The sequence below is a fragment of the Leucoraja erinacea genome, chromosome 2, assembly GCF_028641065.1.
Source record: "Leucoraja erinacea ecotype New England chromosome 2, Leri_hhj_1, whole genome shotgun sequence".
Taxonomy (NCBI): Eukaryota; Metazoa; Chordata; class Chondrichthyes; order Rajiformes; family Rajidae; genus Leucoraja; species Leucoraja erinaceus.
Window position 1 is genome coordinate 92,816,532 of NC_073378.1, and position 17,711 is coordinate 92,834,242.

At 42.5% G+C, this 17,711-nt stretch overlaps 1 protein-coding gene across 5 annotated transcripts in view; it reads left to right on the plus strand.

Annotated features, from left to right (window-relative positions):
• Nucleotides 1–351: 351 nt before the first annotated feature.
• The window catches only part of hycc1 (hyccin PI4KA lipid kinase complex subunit 1), an 80,093-nt gene continuing 62,733 nt past the window's right edge, over nucleotides 352–17,711 (plus strand). The window contains exon 1 of one of the 5 annotated variants that reach the window (XM_055661271.1): nucleotides 352–462. The gene's annotated coding sequence lies outside the window, so the exon portion shown is untranslated. Of the gene's footprint in view, nucleotides 509–17,711 lie in introns of all 5 variants that reach the window. The other 4 variants (XM_055661288.1, XM_055661280.1, XM_055661263.1 and 1 more) reach the window with 4 other exon arrangements.

Sequence of the window (17,711 nt, forward strand, 5' to 3'; positions counted from 1 at the left end):
TTTGACTTGCAACAAACCATGAGCACTTCTCTGTAACATTAATCTCTCTCAGTCTGAAGAAGGGTCTCGACCCGAAACGTCACCCAAACCTTCTCTTCAGAGATGTAGCCTCACCCGCTGAGTTACGCCAGCATCTGAAGAGCAGCACGACCAGACGCTGCAAAGATCCCACGTCTGTGTTGGAAGTAACTGCAGACAGACCGCTGAGTTACTCCAGCATTTTGTGTGTGTCTGTCTCCTCCCTTCTCTTTTATCGGATGATGGACGCACCGTGAGCATCGCCCCTTTGACGCACTCGCTCCTCAATTGGTTTCCCACTTCAATGCCGCGACGCGTTTGGATGCTTCCGCTGGCCAATTGTCAGAGGCGAGCGCTGGGTGGGAGCCCGGGTGTGAGGAAAGGGGAGATCGGCCGCAACCCGAACGGGATGGCGTCTCCGCACGGCTCCGGCACAGCAGTGGAGTGAGTGAGTGAGGGAGGGAGGCGACTGGCGACGGCGTGGGCCGAGGTGAGCGGCCGTTACTGGAGACGGAAGGGACGCCGACTAACGGCGCGCGGCGGCGGGGCGGTTGGTCGGTTGGTCTCGAGGGGGTCGGGGCCGCGCGGCGGCGGCGGCGGCAACAACAGCAGCCGCTGGAGGAGGGAGTTGGCAACAGTTTGGGAACGGGCGAGCATCAAGGGGCAGCCTCTCTTTCCTTTTGTGAAAGAGTTGCCCAGTGTCTCTCCCTCTCCTCCTCCTCCTCCGAAGAAGAAGAAAGTTGAAGCTCGCCAAGTTAATGCGAAGTGTGGAATTTGTGCTCGGACGCTCGTGGGGATGGAGAAAGGAAGATCAGAGAAGCCTTGGGTCGATGCTCTCCGAGTGGGACAATCCCAGGGTCCACAGGACCAGGCAGCTGTCAGCACAAACAAAAGCGAGAGCCGTGGCAGTTGTCAGATGGAGGGCGGTGGAGATGGCACACACACACACACACACACACACACACTGCTTTTGACCAAGGGAGAGGCACGTAGAATACTTGATAAACTGGATGATGGGTGAAAGGTTTGAAGGCGTAGACGGGTATGTGGAGTTGCGATGAGCAGTCAGATGAGTCACAATTTTACTGTGCCCTCCATAATGTTTGGGACAAAGACCCATTATTTATTTATTTGCCTCTGTACTCCACAATTTGAGATTTGTAATGGAAAAAAAAATCACATGTGGTTAAACTACACATTGTCAGATTTTAATAAAGGCCCTTTTTATACATTTTGGGTTCACCATGTAGAAATTACAGCAGTGTTTATAATACATAGTCCCCCCCATTTCAGGGCATCATAATGTTTGGGACACAGCAATGTCATGTAAATGAAAGTAGTCATGATTAATATTGTGTTGCATATCATTTGCATGCATTGACTGCTTGAAGTCCGAGATTCATGGACATCACCAGTTGCTGGGTGTCTTCTCTGGTGATGCTCTGCCAGGCCTGTATTGCATGTTTGTTTTGGGAGCTAGTCCCCTTCAGTTTTCTCTTCTGCATATAAAAGTCATGCTCAATTGGGTTCAGATCATGTGATTGACTTGGCCACTCAAGAATTGACCATTTTTTAGCTTTGAAAAACTCCTTTGTTGTTTTAGCAGTATGTTTGGGATTATTGTCTTGCTGTAGAATGAACCGCTGGCCAATGAGTTTTGAGGCATTTGTTTGGACTTGAGCAGATAGGATGTGTCTATACACTTCAAAATTCATTATGCTACTATCATCAACAGTTGTATCATCAATGAAGTTGTGAGCCAGTACCTTCAGCCATACATGCCCATGCCATAACACCCCCACCACCGTGTTTCACAGATGAGGTGGTATGCTTTGGATCTTGGGCAGTTCCTTCTCTCCTCCATACTTTCCTCTTGCCATCACTCTGATATAAGTGAATCTTCATCTCATCTGTCCACAAGACCTTTTTCCAGAACTATGGTTGCTCTTTTAAGTACTTCTTGGTAAAGTGTAACCTGGCCATCCTATTTTTGCCGTGAACCAGTGGTTTGCACTTGTAGTTGAGCCTCTATTTTTCTGTTCATGAAATCTTATGCGGCCAGTCGTCATTGACAAATCCACACCTGCCTCCTGAAGACTGTTTCTGATCTGTCGGACAGGTGTTTGGGGATTTTTCTTTATTATAGAGAGAATTCTTCTATCATCAGCATTGGAGGTCTTCCTTGGCCTGCCAGTCCCTTTGCGATTAGTAAGCTCACCAGTGCTCTCTTTCTTTTTTCACACAGAGAGTGGTGAATCTCTGGAACTCTCTGCCACAGAGGGTAGTTGAGGCCATTTTGGCTATATTTAAGAGGGAGTTAGATGTGGTTGTGGCTAAGGGGATCTAACAGGTTTGAGTTGGATGATGCCATTTCATATTGAATGGCTGCATCGAAGGGCCGAATTCTTGCACCTAATTTCTATGTTTCTATGTTTCAGTTTTTTCTTCTTAATCACGTTCCAATAAAAGGTGATTTTGGTAAAAGGTGGGTCTCTAACAGGAAAGCTTCTTTTATTGGTCCTCATGTTGATAAACAGCAATAAAAGTTTCCAAGGTGATGGAAACATGGGAGGAAAGATTTAGGTGCTGGGAATTATCTTATACCTGCATTAAGAAGACAATTAAACACACCTGTGCAATTACAAACACCTGTGAAGCCATGTGTCCCAAACATTATGGTTCATAAACTTCATAAAACCCCCCAACAAAATCTGACTGCACTTTAACCACATGTGATTTTTTTTCTATTACAAATCTCAAATTATGGAGTAAAGAGGCAAATAAATAAATGATGGGTCTTTGTCCCAAACATTATGGAGGGCACTGTATATCAAATGGCTGTCCTTGCTAGTGGGCCGAATTGTCTTCTGCTCCTGATTCATATATTTGTAATTCGTATATCAATGAGCCTTTGCCAGAATTCTAATCTCGCAATAAAGGGGCAGCCTATTGAGACAGGGTTGATGAAGTGGTAGAGTTGCTGCCTTACAGCGAATGCAGCGCCGGAGATCTGGGTTCGATCCCGACTATGGGTGCTGTCTGTACGGAGTTTGTACGTTCTCCCAGTGACCTGCGTGGGTGTTCTCCGAGATCTTCGGTTTCCTCCCACACTGCAAAGATGTACATGTTTGTCGGTTAATTGGCTTGGTAAATGTAAAAAAGATTTGTTCCAAGTAGGTGTAGGATTGTGTTAATGTGCGGGGATCGCTGGTCGGCGTGGGCCGAAGGGCCTGTTTCCATGCTGTTTCTCTAAACTAAACTAAAAAAAACAATGTCTTTCAAGCTTGTCATTTATAAATTACTCTTCCTACCAAAATGGATGACTTAATTAGATGTCCCTTGTACTCGTTCTTTCTTTCTCACCTTTTTTAGATAGCTGCCAAATGCAATTGGGATTCAGAACTTGAATTAGTTTGAGTTGGACTTTGTTTATTCCTCAAGATTGCAATATGCATCATGCTTGTGCAAAATAAAGGCTTTTCTTAAGATGCTGGAGATTAGATATGATTAGCTGTTTTATAATTCAGTGGGGGCGCTGCGAGACAGCTACCCTGCCAACAGTGTCTTCGTTATTTCTACTTTTTTGGGTTTTTTTTTAGTGTGTCCAAATGTTTGTTTTAGTGTCTCTTGGTGTGTCTTGTGTGGGGGGTGGTGAGGGGGGGAAAGAGGGGAACCACTTTCGGTAGCCTCCTTCATGGAGTGACGACTTTTTCCATGTTACCTCCCTCGCGGCCTAACACCATGGATTGGAGTGGCCTTTCCCGGAGTCGGGCCCGAAGTTTCAGCAGCAGGCGCAGCGTGGACTTTTCATCGGGGAGCAGTCGAGCCCTTGCCGGGGGTCGCCAGAAGGGAGTGCTCCGATCGCTCCTGTTACATCCTGAAGCTGATGTTTGCGGAGCTTCTAGCCGCGGGCGAGGCGTCCGGAGCCTGGGATCCCTCATCGGGGAACCCCGGAGAAGAGCTCCGACCGCGGCCTATAACATCCTGAACCGCGGTCTGCGGAGCTTCTAGCCACGGGCGTGGTGTGGACTTACCTTCTGGAGCGGAATCCCTCGCCGGGGATAGCCAGAGAAGAGTTCCGACTGCCGGCCTGCAGCCTATAACATCTTGAAGCCGTGGTCTCCAGTTCTGGACCTCCATTGTGTATTGTGTGTTCTGTTTTAATTGTACCGCTTATTGTGTCTTGTGTGTTCTTTTTTAATTGTACCGCTGCTGGCAAATTCATTTCTCTGCACCTTCGGGTGTATGTGACGAATAAAATTGATTATTCACTCTTGATTATTGAATTAAGAGTCAAGAATTGGACATTTTTAATTGTCAAATGTACCAACAAGGGAAAAATACCATTCTTAGTCACTGCAGCATAGCAGATCTGTAAACAGAATACACACAGTTAAAAAAACATCAATAAATTAATAACCACAACACTCCTATGAAAAAGAAACTAAAGTCCATAGTGCAACTAATGATAGTCCATAAAAGTTCATTGTGGAGTTTAATTTTGTGTAAGTGTTCAAGAGCCTGATGGTTGTTGGGAAGAAGCTATTCTTGAACCAGGTCTTCACGGTTTTCAGATTCCTATCTCTTATTCCCGATGGTAAGAATGAAATGACCGCATGAACAGGGTGATGTGGGTCTTTGGTGATATTGGTAGCCTGTTGTGGCAGTGCCTCCTTTTAGGTCCCTTCGATGGTAGGGAGGTCAGTACCTGTAATACTTTAGGCAGTGCCTGCCACTCTTTTCAATATTTGTTCCTGGGCTTTCGAGTTGCCAAACCAGGTTGTGATATAACCAGTCGGTGTACACTCAAACGTGCATCTGATTACATACATTTGCATTTAAATATTGGACTTTGTCTATGGAACTGATGTGCTACAATGTTGAAAATTATATTTTGCATTCTCTTCTCCATATCTTCTCCTTTGCTCTATCTACTGTACTTGATTTTGTCTTCATTGTAAAGTATATCTGATCTGTTTGGATAGCATGCAAAACAAAGCTTTTCATTGTGACAATAATAAACCTAAACCTAATTTACATCTTTTCACAACAGTTCCCATCATTTCAATATCACGACTGACATTGCCATATCCAGTGACTTATTTTTTCTGTAGCATTGTGGTGCTTGTAATGAGTTGAGTAGTACACGCGTCAAGATACAACACATTTATTAAAGTCCACTTCCAGCATTGGTCTGCAGGACGTTACGGTAACTAGCAGCTACTCAGACTGAATTACGTAAGCAAGCTCTTGGTAATATAAATCGCATATTAGGTGGAGCTACTACTAACAAGCATTACAATTGGTTAGTAGGAAATAACCAATCTACATATTTCCATGTAGAAACAAAATAAAGCATAGATACGTGGATACATGGTGGATAAAAATACAGTAGCCAAAACGCTAATAACGCATGTGGGGATGTATACATGGTTACACAAAATCGCTGCATTTAATGGGTGGCCTGCTGACCCGTCCGGCGCGTGTGCGTTATGAATCCGCATCTTCTCCTTTCACTGGTGAAGTGACTGGGAAGGGAACCGGGGATGTGACCGGGCATGGCACCGGAGACCCGCCGGGTAGAGGTGGTGCAATAGGCGAGCTGGGCACTGAACGCCATGGAGAGGCGGCGGGGGACACAGCCTCTGGCAGTGGAGCAGTGGAAGGGTATACAAAATGCGAGACCTCTGGATACGGAGTCGCAGGACGTGGTTCCTTCACAGGAAGGAGATGTTGGCGGTTGCGTCTGTAAATGGCTCCGTCCACTCTTACCAGGTAGGAGCGCGGTTCTTTGGGCTGTGGATGTGATCCAGCGGGCCATAGCCCTTGGTGATCTGGAGGTGAACAACCTGTCCACCGGAGAGAGGTTTAAGTGGCTTACTGGACTTGTCAAAAAAACATTTTTGTGCATCGCGCTTGAATTGCAGTTTCTGGACCGCGGGCGGAGAATGGACCTATGGCTGCAAAAGTTACCGGGGTACAGGCAGGGCAGCTCGGATTTGACGAGACATCAGTCGTTGGGCTGGGGAACCCAGTATGGGATCCCTGGCAATGTTCCTTAAATTGAGCAGGTCCAGGAAGACGTCAGATTTAGCAAGGTAAGAACGCTCCATTAGTTGTTTTGCGCTTTGGACGCAGCCCGTTGGACTGAGGAAACTCAGGGCTGCTGGTGATATGTTGAAAGTCCCATCATTGAGCAAAGTTTTTGAAAAGCTGGCTGGTGAACTGACTGCTGTTGTCGGATAGAAGGCGTGCAGGGGACCCGTGCACGGAGAACTGGTGTTGCAACTTCTGGATAACTGCTTCAGATGTGATGGTTTGGAGTAGATCATTGTCAAACCAGCCCGAATATGAGTCGACAAGAACCAGATAGTGTTTCCCATGCCATTCGAATATGTCGGTGGCTACCGTGGACCACGGTAGAGGAGGATCCGGGTGCGGCAGTAAGAGCTGTTTCTGCAGGTGTGGGGTCGGGCTTTTGCAGATTGTGCAGACTTCAGTTTTGTCACATATGTACTTGGTCATACCAGGCAAGTAAAACATGCTCTGCGCACACACAGTGAATAACTCAGTGGGACTGACAGCATCTCTGGAGAGAAGGAATGGGTGATGATTCGTGTTGAAACTCTTCTTCAGACTGAAGGTCTCTTAAGTCAGGTCAAGGGATTGTGGGAAAATAGGGCATTAGTGAGTTGAGTTAAGGTAATGTAGTCTCGGTACGTTTAAGGGTAGCGCTGGCAACAGATCCCTAGTTAGTTTAAAGGGAGTATCAGAAATGGAGCCACATAGTTTAATGGAAGTGATGAAAAGGAACAAAGTGAGCCAGATGCTGAACCGTAAGGATTTCCAAACCATTATTAGCTTATTAACCTTGTAATAAGCATTAGATGAGAGGATGCACCCAAAAGCAAGACTTATAAGGAAACCTAGCCAAGTGAAAGGTTGTAAAAGTCAGTGCCAAAATATTCTCGGGTGCATGGAATGGAATTCGTATTTTTTGGTAAAAATAGAGGGTTAAAGTTAAATTTCATATCACACCCAAGATCTCCTGGCTCTGTTGAGCTGCCCGTGCCTGCTGCTCATAAATCTGTATTTTTCTCAAGTAGATTGTTTACAAAGCCTCCCTGGAAGTAGCGATCCTTATTCTAGGCATTGAGGCCTGCTCAGCGTGGAGCCTTCCAGATGTAATGCCGATTTATAGATTTGTCCACAGACGTGCTGAAAATATATTTATGACAACAAGGGAACTACAACCCTATACTTATCTGGCTGTCGAACTTGGTACAGTTCAGGTTTACACCGGTTTATCGTTATAAAACACAGTGGGTGGTACAATGATAATTCTGCCATTTGTCTTAAACTCATATTTTAAGTTATGTTTATGTAAATTAAGGATGGTGTTTGTAGCCCTTAGAAGTGACTTGGATTGCAATTTTGACTCCCTGCAAAATGTTGTGCATAATTAATGTGGCATTCTGCATAAATTTGCAATTAACATTGATATATGCTTGGAGGTGGTATCTTCAGTCCAAAATTTGATTTGGTTTATGCATGTTTTGACATTTTAAGATGCCTTGATCCAAAGTCTAGAAATGGCTGGATATATTTTTTCTCCATTTCTTTCCAATCTGTGCAGCATTTCTATTTTAGATATTCCTATTCCTGTGGTCACATTCTATTACCTGATTGAAATATGGGAAGCATGACATTGCCAGTAAACAAATCCTTGCCCAAATCCATGGATTTGCAACAAAAATATGTTTTCATTTTTCAAGGACTTTTAAAAAGTGGGGCAAATTGGTGAACCATTTTGCTTATAAAAAAAAAAGAAAGAAATAATCTAAAAGCTGACTTGGCATCAACAATCAGGATCAGTTACTAATGAAATGCAGTTCTCAGCACAAAGAATTTGGCAAAATAGACTTTCTTCAAGGTATTGATCTTTACAAGAGCTTGGCTATTTACTGAATTGTTTCTGATTTTCCCCCACCCCACCCACTTCCTATTTACAAATAATTATCAGTTTATTTGACTAACCCCACAAATTTCATCAATTTTGATTAAAAACAAAACAAAAAAACCGTGTGGATTAATATTGACCAACAGGTGAAAACTAGTTAAATTAATGCCATGCTAATAAAACCAGTTTATTTTATTTGGTTATAATTGAAATTGCCATAATTTGAATCTGCCTAAAGGTAAATAGCATGGATACTGGTTCATAAGTCATAAGAGCAGAAGTAGGCCATTTGGTCCATGGAGTCTATTCTGTCATTCAATCATGGCTGATTATTCTTTCCCCCTCAACTCCATTCTCTTGGCTGACAGTCTCAAGACTACGATGTTAGCTGCAAATTAAATGAGATAGAATAAACATATGATGCCTAGTTCATGAGGATAACACTTCTACATGTCTACTTGTGCCCATTGTGTTCTGTTTTGGGCACCATGTTATAGGAAAGCTGGAAAAGGTGCAGAGAAGATTTACAAGGATTTTGTCAGGATTAGAGGGCCTGAGCTATGGGGAGAGGTTGATCAAACTAGGACCTCAGAAGAGGTAGTTGAGGCAAGTATTATCGCAACGATTAAGAAACATTTACACAGGTTCATGGATAGAGGGATATGGGTCAAACGCAGGTAGGTGGGACTAGTGTAGATGGGACATGTTGGCCGGTGTGGGCAAGTTGGGCCACAGGGCCTGTTTCCACGCTCTAATACTCTGACTCCCCTGAACTTACTATATGCATAATAGATGTTCATGAAAGTCAATAAAAGATTAATACATTTTTTTTTTTTCACAAAATAGATTCTCATTCTTTTTAGGTTATTTATTGGAGAAATAATATTAAAATAGGAAAACTTTAACCATATATTCATCCTGCACTGATCTCCCTATCCACCTCGCATTGATTCTCCTGCCACCCCACCCCCCATCCATCCTACACTGGTCCCCCAATTCATCCTGCACTGACCCCTCATTTATCCTGTATTGATCCCCTCATTCATCCTGTACTGAACCCCCCGATCCATCCTGTACTGATCCCCTCATTCACCCCCCCCCATCCATCCTGTACTGATCCCCTCATTCATCCTGTACTGATCCACCCATTCATCCTGTACTGATCTCCCATCCATCCTGTAACGATACAACCATTCATCCTGTATTGATCCCCCATCCATCCTGTAGTGATCCCCCATTCATCCTGCACAGACCCTCCGATCCACACTACTGATCCCCCATTCATCATGTACTGATCCCCCATTTATCCTGTAGTGAACCCCCCATTCATCCTGTACTGATGCCCCCCGTCATTCCCGTACTGAACCACCCCATTCAACCCCACTGGCATCCCCCGCGCTCTCTCCTCACAATTTTACCTATTCCAACCAACACGCACTAATTCCCCTCCCTCAATCCATCCATCCAGCACCTTGCCTTGTCACCCCCCCCGCCATCTATCCATCCCGCACTGATTCACAGTGCCCACCCCCCGACCCTACTGTGCTGGAAATGTCTTCAGAGCGAAAGTTGACTATGTTTGATAACAGAATGCAATCAAATGTGTTTTAAATCCTAATGTTATTATTTGTTTTAATCCATAAAGATGGATTAATTAAATTATGAACGTGAAACATTAAAACCGCAGTGTTCGATTGTCACTGCTACCATTGACACGTTATTACAGAATTCATTTTAACGGGAAATCAATGCTCTTATTATGGAGTATCAGTACTGTTATTTAATGAGCAACATTCACAACTATACGTTGGATTTATCCAGGTTTTACATCTACAGTCAGTCATATACATCACAAATTTGGTCAGGAGATATTTCAGTTGAAATTTTAACGTTAATTCTAAAGTGAGAATGGACACAGCGTTTATCAATAATTTAAAAAAAATCTGGTGCATACAAATTGGGTATCTTCATTGCTGTTCACAACACATACATTTAATCTGAATGTCCGGTATGTGGCATTTTGACACCTTTAAACGTATTACCAAAAGAACATTTGCTGCAGTTATGTGCTTTGGCCATCTCTTGTTAGTTAGTGTAATGTTTAACCTGTCAGATGGGTATAGTCGGTTTTAACAGCTATTATCATAAAATGCCTTTAGAAATTTCCTTGCAACCGGTGTATTTTGTTGTGGATAAATTATGTGGGAAGCGAGAGTGTTTCTGTACCAATAGCAATAACGACCCGAGAGCTGATAAGGGGAATATCTCGGTAGCATGCAAGCTGCTGCCTCAGAGACTTTCAGAGCTTCTACTTTATAAAGCTTCAGCACACAGTCTTTTAATTAATATTTTCTTTATTGTATATATAAAACAGTAAGATACATCCCAGGTTTTCCGACTTGTTCCAGCAATCTTCTTCGAACTCCAGCGCATTGCTTCAGATACTAGAAAACTCCTCGTGTCTTCTTCTTCACATGAGGCTTGACATGCTTGACCTGTGGCTCGACATGGTCGAAGGATAAACCTTCTCCCTCTCCTGTCCAAAACGAATCCCCAACTAAACTAACACGCAAGCAGTTAAGCTGCATAAACACGCCCCAAGACACGTCATAAAATCCCACCCACATTATAACGGGCTGGCTAAAATTTAAAGGAACATGCCATCCACAATGACATGCAAAATAGGCCAAATGGCCACTACATACCGGCCCCTAATTGTTCCGAATACATAATGAGGCAATTACCAAATAACATCAAAAAAGTGGCCATTAAGGCTTAACATACATCAAAATCAAAATATCAGGGAATAAAACCCTGTGGCTCCCTCGTCAGGAAATCAAACCGCGATCGCCCGCATGCTAGGCGTGGATACTAACCACTATACTAATGAGGAAAAAATAGCATGCACTATATATCTGCAATCACAATTCTTTCTCGACTCTTCCATCTTCGCTTTCGCCTTCTAGAAGCAAGCACAACTTAGTTATTGGTCTTATTAAAACATTGTTTTTTGTTTTCAGTCGCACTATACGTACCAAACCCTGAACATCAGGCATGATTTCCAGTATTCTACCCATTAACCAAGAACCTCTAGATGCTGTAGAGTCAGCCACCAACACAATGTCGCCTGGAACAAAGTTCCTTTTAATCCTTAGCCATCGTTGTCGTTCTTGGATTAAAGGCAAATACTCTTGTATCCATCTCCTCCAAAAAAGATTTGCCATATATTGTACTTGCTTCCATCTACGTCTCATATACAAATCTTCTTTTACAAAAAGCCCAGGTGGAAGTGTTGGATTGGTTTTCAGCAGAAGAATATGATTTGGTGTGAGTACTTCCAGGTCATTAGGATCATCAGAACCTTTCGTAATAGGTCGATCGTTTAAAATCGCCTCAATTTCACAAAACAGTGTCTGTAACCCTTCATCATCCAAAACTTGTTGTCTCAGAACGGAGCGCAGCACATTTCGTACCATACGAATTAATCGTTCCCAAATACCGCCATGATGGGAACCCATTGGAGGATTAAAGTTCCATTTTATGCCTTGTTGAAGCATAGTATATTGGATTTTATCCTGATTTAAGTCTTTGAGTGCTTTTTTTAGTTCCCTATCCGCTCCAACGAAATTCGAACCATTATCCGATCTTAACGAAGTAACTTGACCCCGTCGACAAATAAATCTCCTTAATGCCTGAATACATGAGTCCGTGTCGAGTGTAGATGCAACTTCAAGATGTACCGCTCTACTCGCCATACAAGTGAAGATCACACCATATCTTTTCACAAGGCTACGTCCTCTCTTAACTTCCATAGGACCAAAATAATCCACCCCCACATCTGTGAATGGAGGTTTGTCTGGAGTGATCCTCTCCAAAGGCAAGTCTGCCATCTTCTGTATACCAAGTTTCCCACGCTCTCGCGTGCATATGATGCAATTTTTTATTATCTTTCTTGCTGCTGAATTAGCCTTGGTAACCCAATATTTTTTACGAAGTTGGGATAGCATGTAATTTCTTCCTCCATGCCCAATTTGTTCATGAATATGCCGTAATAATAATGTTGTTATGTAAAAGTCCTTAGCGAGAATGATAGGACGTTTCCTTTCTTCAGGCATTGCCAATCTGTTTAGGCGTCCACCCATCCGCAGAAGATCTCCTTCCCAAATTGGGTCGAGCTTATACAATTGACTACTTCTTTTTACCCCTTCTCCACCAGCTTGTAATGTTAATATCTCTTCTTTGTATTTCTGCCTTTGACAGAAAGAAATGATCGCATTTTCTGCTTTGAGGAGATCATCAAGACATAGGCACTGTTGGCTAGGTGAAGCTTCAAAAACTTGCGTCTGGAATTTGATTTCCTTTTCCCTTTCCGCAGGATTCTTCTCCAAGATACTTTCTGTTATTTGTTTCTTTTCCCGAATTTTCATCAACAATCTTGTTTTTATTTTAAGAAACCAGGCTACCGATGTTCTCAATTTATTCCATGATGAAAAGTGGGTAATTAAACTATTCACGGTGTCATATGAGTTTTTTTCAATCACATTCACCGAAATGTTTTGTTTAATTTCCGGATCTGTTGTAGAGATTTCAAATCCGAGTTCAAGCTTTGGCCATTCTCTACTTGGCTTACTAAGAAACTTTGGCCCATTGATCCATCTCTTGTTATTAAGAAAGCAATTTGCTGTTTGTCCCCTAGAGGCTTCATCCGCAGGATTTTCCTTTGTATTAACATATCTCCATTGAGAAACATTAGTAGCTCCTAGTACAAAGGAAACTCTATTTGCAACAAATGTCATAAAACGTTTGCTTTCATTGTTAATGTATTTCAAAACCGTAGTACTATCGGTCCAGAAGGTAGATTCTTCCAGTTGAAATTGCAGTTCCTTTTTCAGCATTATGTCAATTTTCACAGCTAAGACTGCTGCTGTAAGTTCCATTCTGGGAATCGTCATTTGCTTCAATGGTGCTACTCTGGCTTTTCCCATTACGAATGCAACATGCACTCTTTTGTTTACATCTTGTAGTCTTAAGTATGAAACAGTCCCATAACCACTTTCGCTGGCATCCGAAAAGTGATGCAGTTGCGCATTTCCGATATTACCAATGGTTTTAGGCTTTATACACCGATCTACCTTAAACGTTGACATTTTTTGGAGGTCTTTTAACCATTCTGTCCAACTGTGCGAGGATGTTTGAGTTATACTCTCATCCCAACCAAGTTTTTCTCGACACAGATTCTGTAAAATTAACTTGGCTAGCAGTGTAAATGGTGCCAGAAATCCCAAAGGATCATATACTGAACCAATCACAGATAAGATACCCCTTCTTGTGCATGGTCGTTCCTGAATTGACAATTTAAACTTAAACACATCCGTTTCCACACACCAGTGCAGTCCCAGTGCCCTTTCCATTGGCAAGTTGTCTTTGTCTAAATCCAACCACCTTGGTTTCTTCGGCTCTGTCATCTGGTGGAATGCTTTCCAAAACAGCACGACTGTTGCTGACCCACTTGGTAAGTACAAATCCTCCCTTATTGCAGAGAGAGGTTAGGTGCTTCACTATTTGAATTGCCTCTAACTCGGTAGATACGGATTTTAGGCAATCGTCCACATAAAAATTATTTTTCAAAGTGGAAATTACCTCCTCTGGGAAATAATCTTTATTATCCTCTGCGGTTTTCCTCAAAGCGAAATTCGCACAACTTGGAGATGACACTGCTCCGAAAAGATGTACTTTCATTCGGTAATCAACAAGGTCTTGCTGCACATCCCCTTCAGGCCACCATAAGAATCGCAGATAATCAATATGTTTACCAGTTACTTTCACTTGATAAAACATTGCTCTGATATCAGCCATCAAAGCTATCGGTTCTTGCCTAAATTTGATGAGAACTGCAAGGAGCGATTTAGTAAGGTCTGGACCTTGCAGTAATTCACTGTTAAGTGATGTCCCTTTAAAGACTGCCGCGCAGTCAAAGACCACCCTCAATGTCCCTTTCTTCGAGTGGTACACCCCATGGTGCGGAATATACCAGATCTCTCCATCATCTCGATATAGTTGATTCATTGGTATCCTTTCAGCATAATCATTATTAATCATATTATGTAAGAAGGATGTATATTCCTCTTGGAATTTCGTGTTTTTAACAAATTTACGTTTCAAACCCTGAATACGCTGTTCAGCCATATAGCGATTATTTGATAAATTAACACTTTCCTTCTTGAAAGGAAAATCCAAACAATAATGTCCATTTTTCATCTTAACTGAATGGTTCATAATATCTAAGAATTTCAATTCTTCTCTAGACATTTCTTCATGTTCTTGGCTGGTACTTTCATTGAAGTCATGATTATATTGCTTCATTAACAGCTTTTCCAATTTACCTGTAGATATTTGGTTAACAGCAACAGCACGGCAATTCATTTTGCTGGTGCTTTCCTTATTCTTACACAAGGAGCCATAAATAACCCATCCTAGTAGGGTCTTCATAGCATACGGTCCATCCCCTTGGCTCCTAATTATCTGTACAGGTTCTAATGCTCTCAGGGCATTCGTTCCAATAAGTAAGTCAATATCAGAATTTATCTTTGTTATTTTGACTTCTTTCAGGTAAGGCCATTGCTGTAAGTCTTCACATCTGGGTACATTTTGACGACCAACAGGCATTGTTTCATGTGTGAAAACCTCTGAAATTGGAATAAAATTATCTTCATCCAAACTGGATATCTCCATATTTGTTATATAATAACTCTGGTAATCCTTTTCTTTATTCATGGTACGCATTTGAATTTTAACTTTCTCTCCAGTAATGTCCAACCTTCTCATCAAATTCTCTGTGCAAAAAGTAGCTGAACTCCCATGATCCAGAAATGCATATGTTTGCAACACTACATTAGTTTCCCTATTTCTCACTTGTACTGGTAAAATAGAGAAAATGCATGCTTTCTCTCCGGCCCCAATATGTGCAGTTACTTGAGGCGAGGTGATAGCATTAACATCCGCTGACTCCTTTTTCTGCTCAGTATGATCTGGCTCTTTCTTTACAGTATGAAGCACATCAGGATGATTCTGCTTACATTTGTCACAAACTATTGGACACTTACAGTCTTTTACCATGTGCCCCTTCTTTAAACATCCATAGCAGATTCCATTCCTTTTTAAAAAGTCCATCTTTTTTTCATATTTCTTTTCCTTAAATTTACGACACCATCTTATGGTGTGACCTACTTCATCACAAAATGGACAAAATTCATTCTTTCTGGTCGGTGCATCCTCTTTGGCACCACCCGACACCTTCTCAGGTATTATATTGGTAGCAAAATTGCTTTTCTTAGGCCCTGTCTTTTGTTTAGTTTTGACATAGGTAGAACCCTTATAAATTGCAAGTGGCTTGGCTTCTTCAATAATCCCGCTGCATGAATCTGACATGTACCGTACTTCTCTTTCTAAATATTCCACCAGGTCTGGTAGCCTGGCTACTTGTTTGCTCTTATCACGTAATTTACCAGCCCTATCTCTCCACTTTTCTCTCATTCTTCTGGGCAACTTGCTTATGATGATTCTCATATTACTTGAAAGATTAATTTCCTCCATATAGCCAAGATTTTTCATCGAGCTGCAACATCTTCTCAGAAATATTGCATATTCACTCAATTTATCCACATCTTCTGGCTTGATTTCTTTCCAATCATGGGCCTTTTCAATGTATGCATTCGCAATCCTCTGTTCATCACCAAAACGTTCCTTCAATAATCTTCTCGCCTTTTTATAGCCCTGGTTGTCTGGCTCCATCTGACAACTTTCCACAAGCCCCTTCACCCTTCCTTGTGTGTACTTCACCAGAAACCGTAAGCGCTCTTTTTCATCCTTAACCTTCTTCTCTAATACCTCTTCCAGTGCCCTCACGAAAGTTTCATATTCCAAAGGATCTCCAGCATACGTAGGAATTTCAACTGGTGGCAAAATGAGAGATGTATTTCGTCGAGCTATAATCTCGTTGAATTCAGATTGCTTATGCAGCAGTGCCAATAGACCAACCTGATTCCCTTCTCCTTGGTCCACTGGTCCTTCTCGAGTTTGTACGGATGTCTTCTTGCTGTCGGGCCATCTGTTGCATCATCTCTTCTTGCTGTGTCATCTCTTCTTGCTGTCTTTGTCTCATCTTGCTGTCGGGCCATCTCATGTTTTTTCTTCATAGCATCCGCTTCTATTGAGAGCGCTGCTAACTCAGCCTTGGCTCCCAAACGAGCAGAAGCCCTCGAAACCGAACTGGCTGAGCTACCAGATTTACGGCCTGATCTTTGTGAAGATACATTTGAGATACTATCTCCCGGTTCTATTTCATCACCTTCTTCTTCATGCTTAGTAGCTTCTTTTCTGCTACCTTTACTTTTGCTAACTTGCTCTAACCATCCTTCTACAACTTCCATGGATTCGTCATAATACTCCGTATTTTCGGAATCCCACTTAAAATGTCTTTCACGCTCCTCTTGAGAACGCTCTTCATCCAGCAGTGTGTCCTGCTTCTCTTTCAGCTCATGGTTAAGGCTACTTATCAGGCGTAATTTCTCTTCCACCTTGTCCTGGTTCTCTTCTGATTCCATGAGTGTCTTCACACTTTCAAAACAGCTTCCTAACCGTCTTCCCCAACTTGTTCCTATCCAATTCAGCCTCCTTGAGAACATGACTTCGACCTTTCTCAGTGAGTTTAAGTTGTCTGGCTGGTCTTTCTTCACCACCTAGTGGCTCTTCTGGCATAGCTCTGCCCTCATCTTCCTTCATGATTTAAAAGAGGTCTTGGCAGATTGCCAAGTCTTTAAATTAGTCGAAAAAAGTCTCTGCTTCTGAGTGACTTTGTTATTATCAACAATTTCTTCCAAAACTAAAACATACTGATAATGTAGAGAACCTCTCTCTAATTCCAGGTGCAAAATAAATGATGCTAATTCCAATGGAATGCTCCTTTATCTCTTTGATTCAAAACAATCCAAGGTCGGTCTGCCTTTCCCAGACACGCTGGAGAAAACAGCTTTTTGAGCTCTATTACAGAATTCTTTCAATTAAAACCGTAATTTTAATTCAAAAGGTAATAATCAATTCGTACTCACAATTCAGTGATACGTCTTCCGATGTGTTCCGATGCTGTTGATAGACCTCAAGGCTCTTCCTGGCCGAGATCTTCTTCAGTTCCACGATTGGAACCAATCTTCTTTGGCTGCACCTCTCCTAGGTCTTAGCCTTCGTCCTGCTCTGGCCGCACCTCTCCTAGGTCTTAGCCTTCGCACTTCGATCTTCTGTCCCTATCTCAGGGACTGGTATTTACCCCCGCCGGAGGTTCGCTTTTACTTATCTTCTTCTGTCCCAATCTCTGGGACTGGCAATTACCCCCTGCCGGAGGTATCCTTCGACTTAATGTAGCGGCAGATTTTTCAGATCTTTCAGGAAATTAACTCCCTAGCCACTAATTTGGCGAGAGGGGATAAGGGGAATATCTTCGGTACGCATGCAAGCTGCCTCAGAGACTTTCAGAGCTTCTACTTTTATAAAGCTTCAGCACACAGTCTTTTAATGAATATTTTCTTTATTGTAGATATAAAACAGTAAGATACATCCAAGGTTTTCCGACTTGTTCCAGCAATCTTCTTCGAACTCCAGCGCATTGCTTCAGATACTAGAAAACTCCTCGTGTCTTCTTCTTCACATGAGGCTTGACATGCTTGACCTGTGGCTCGAC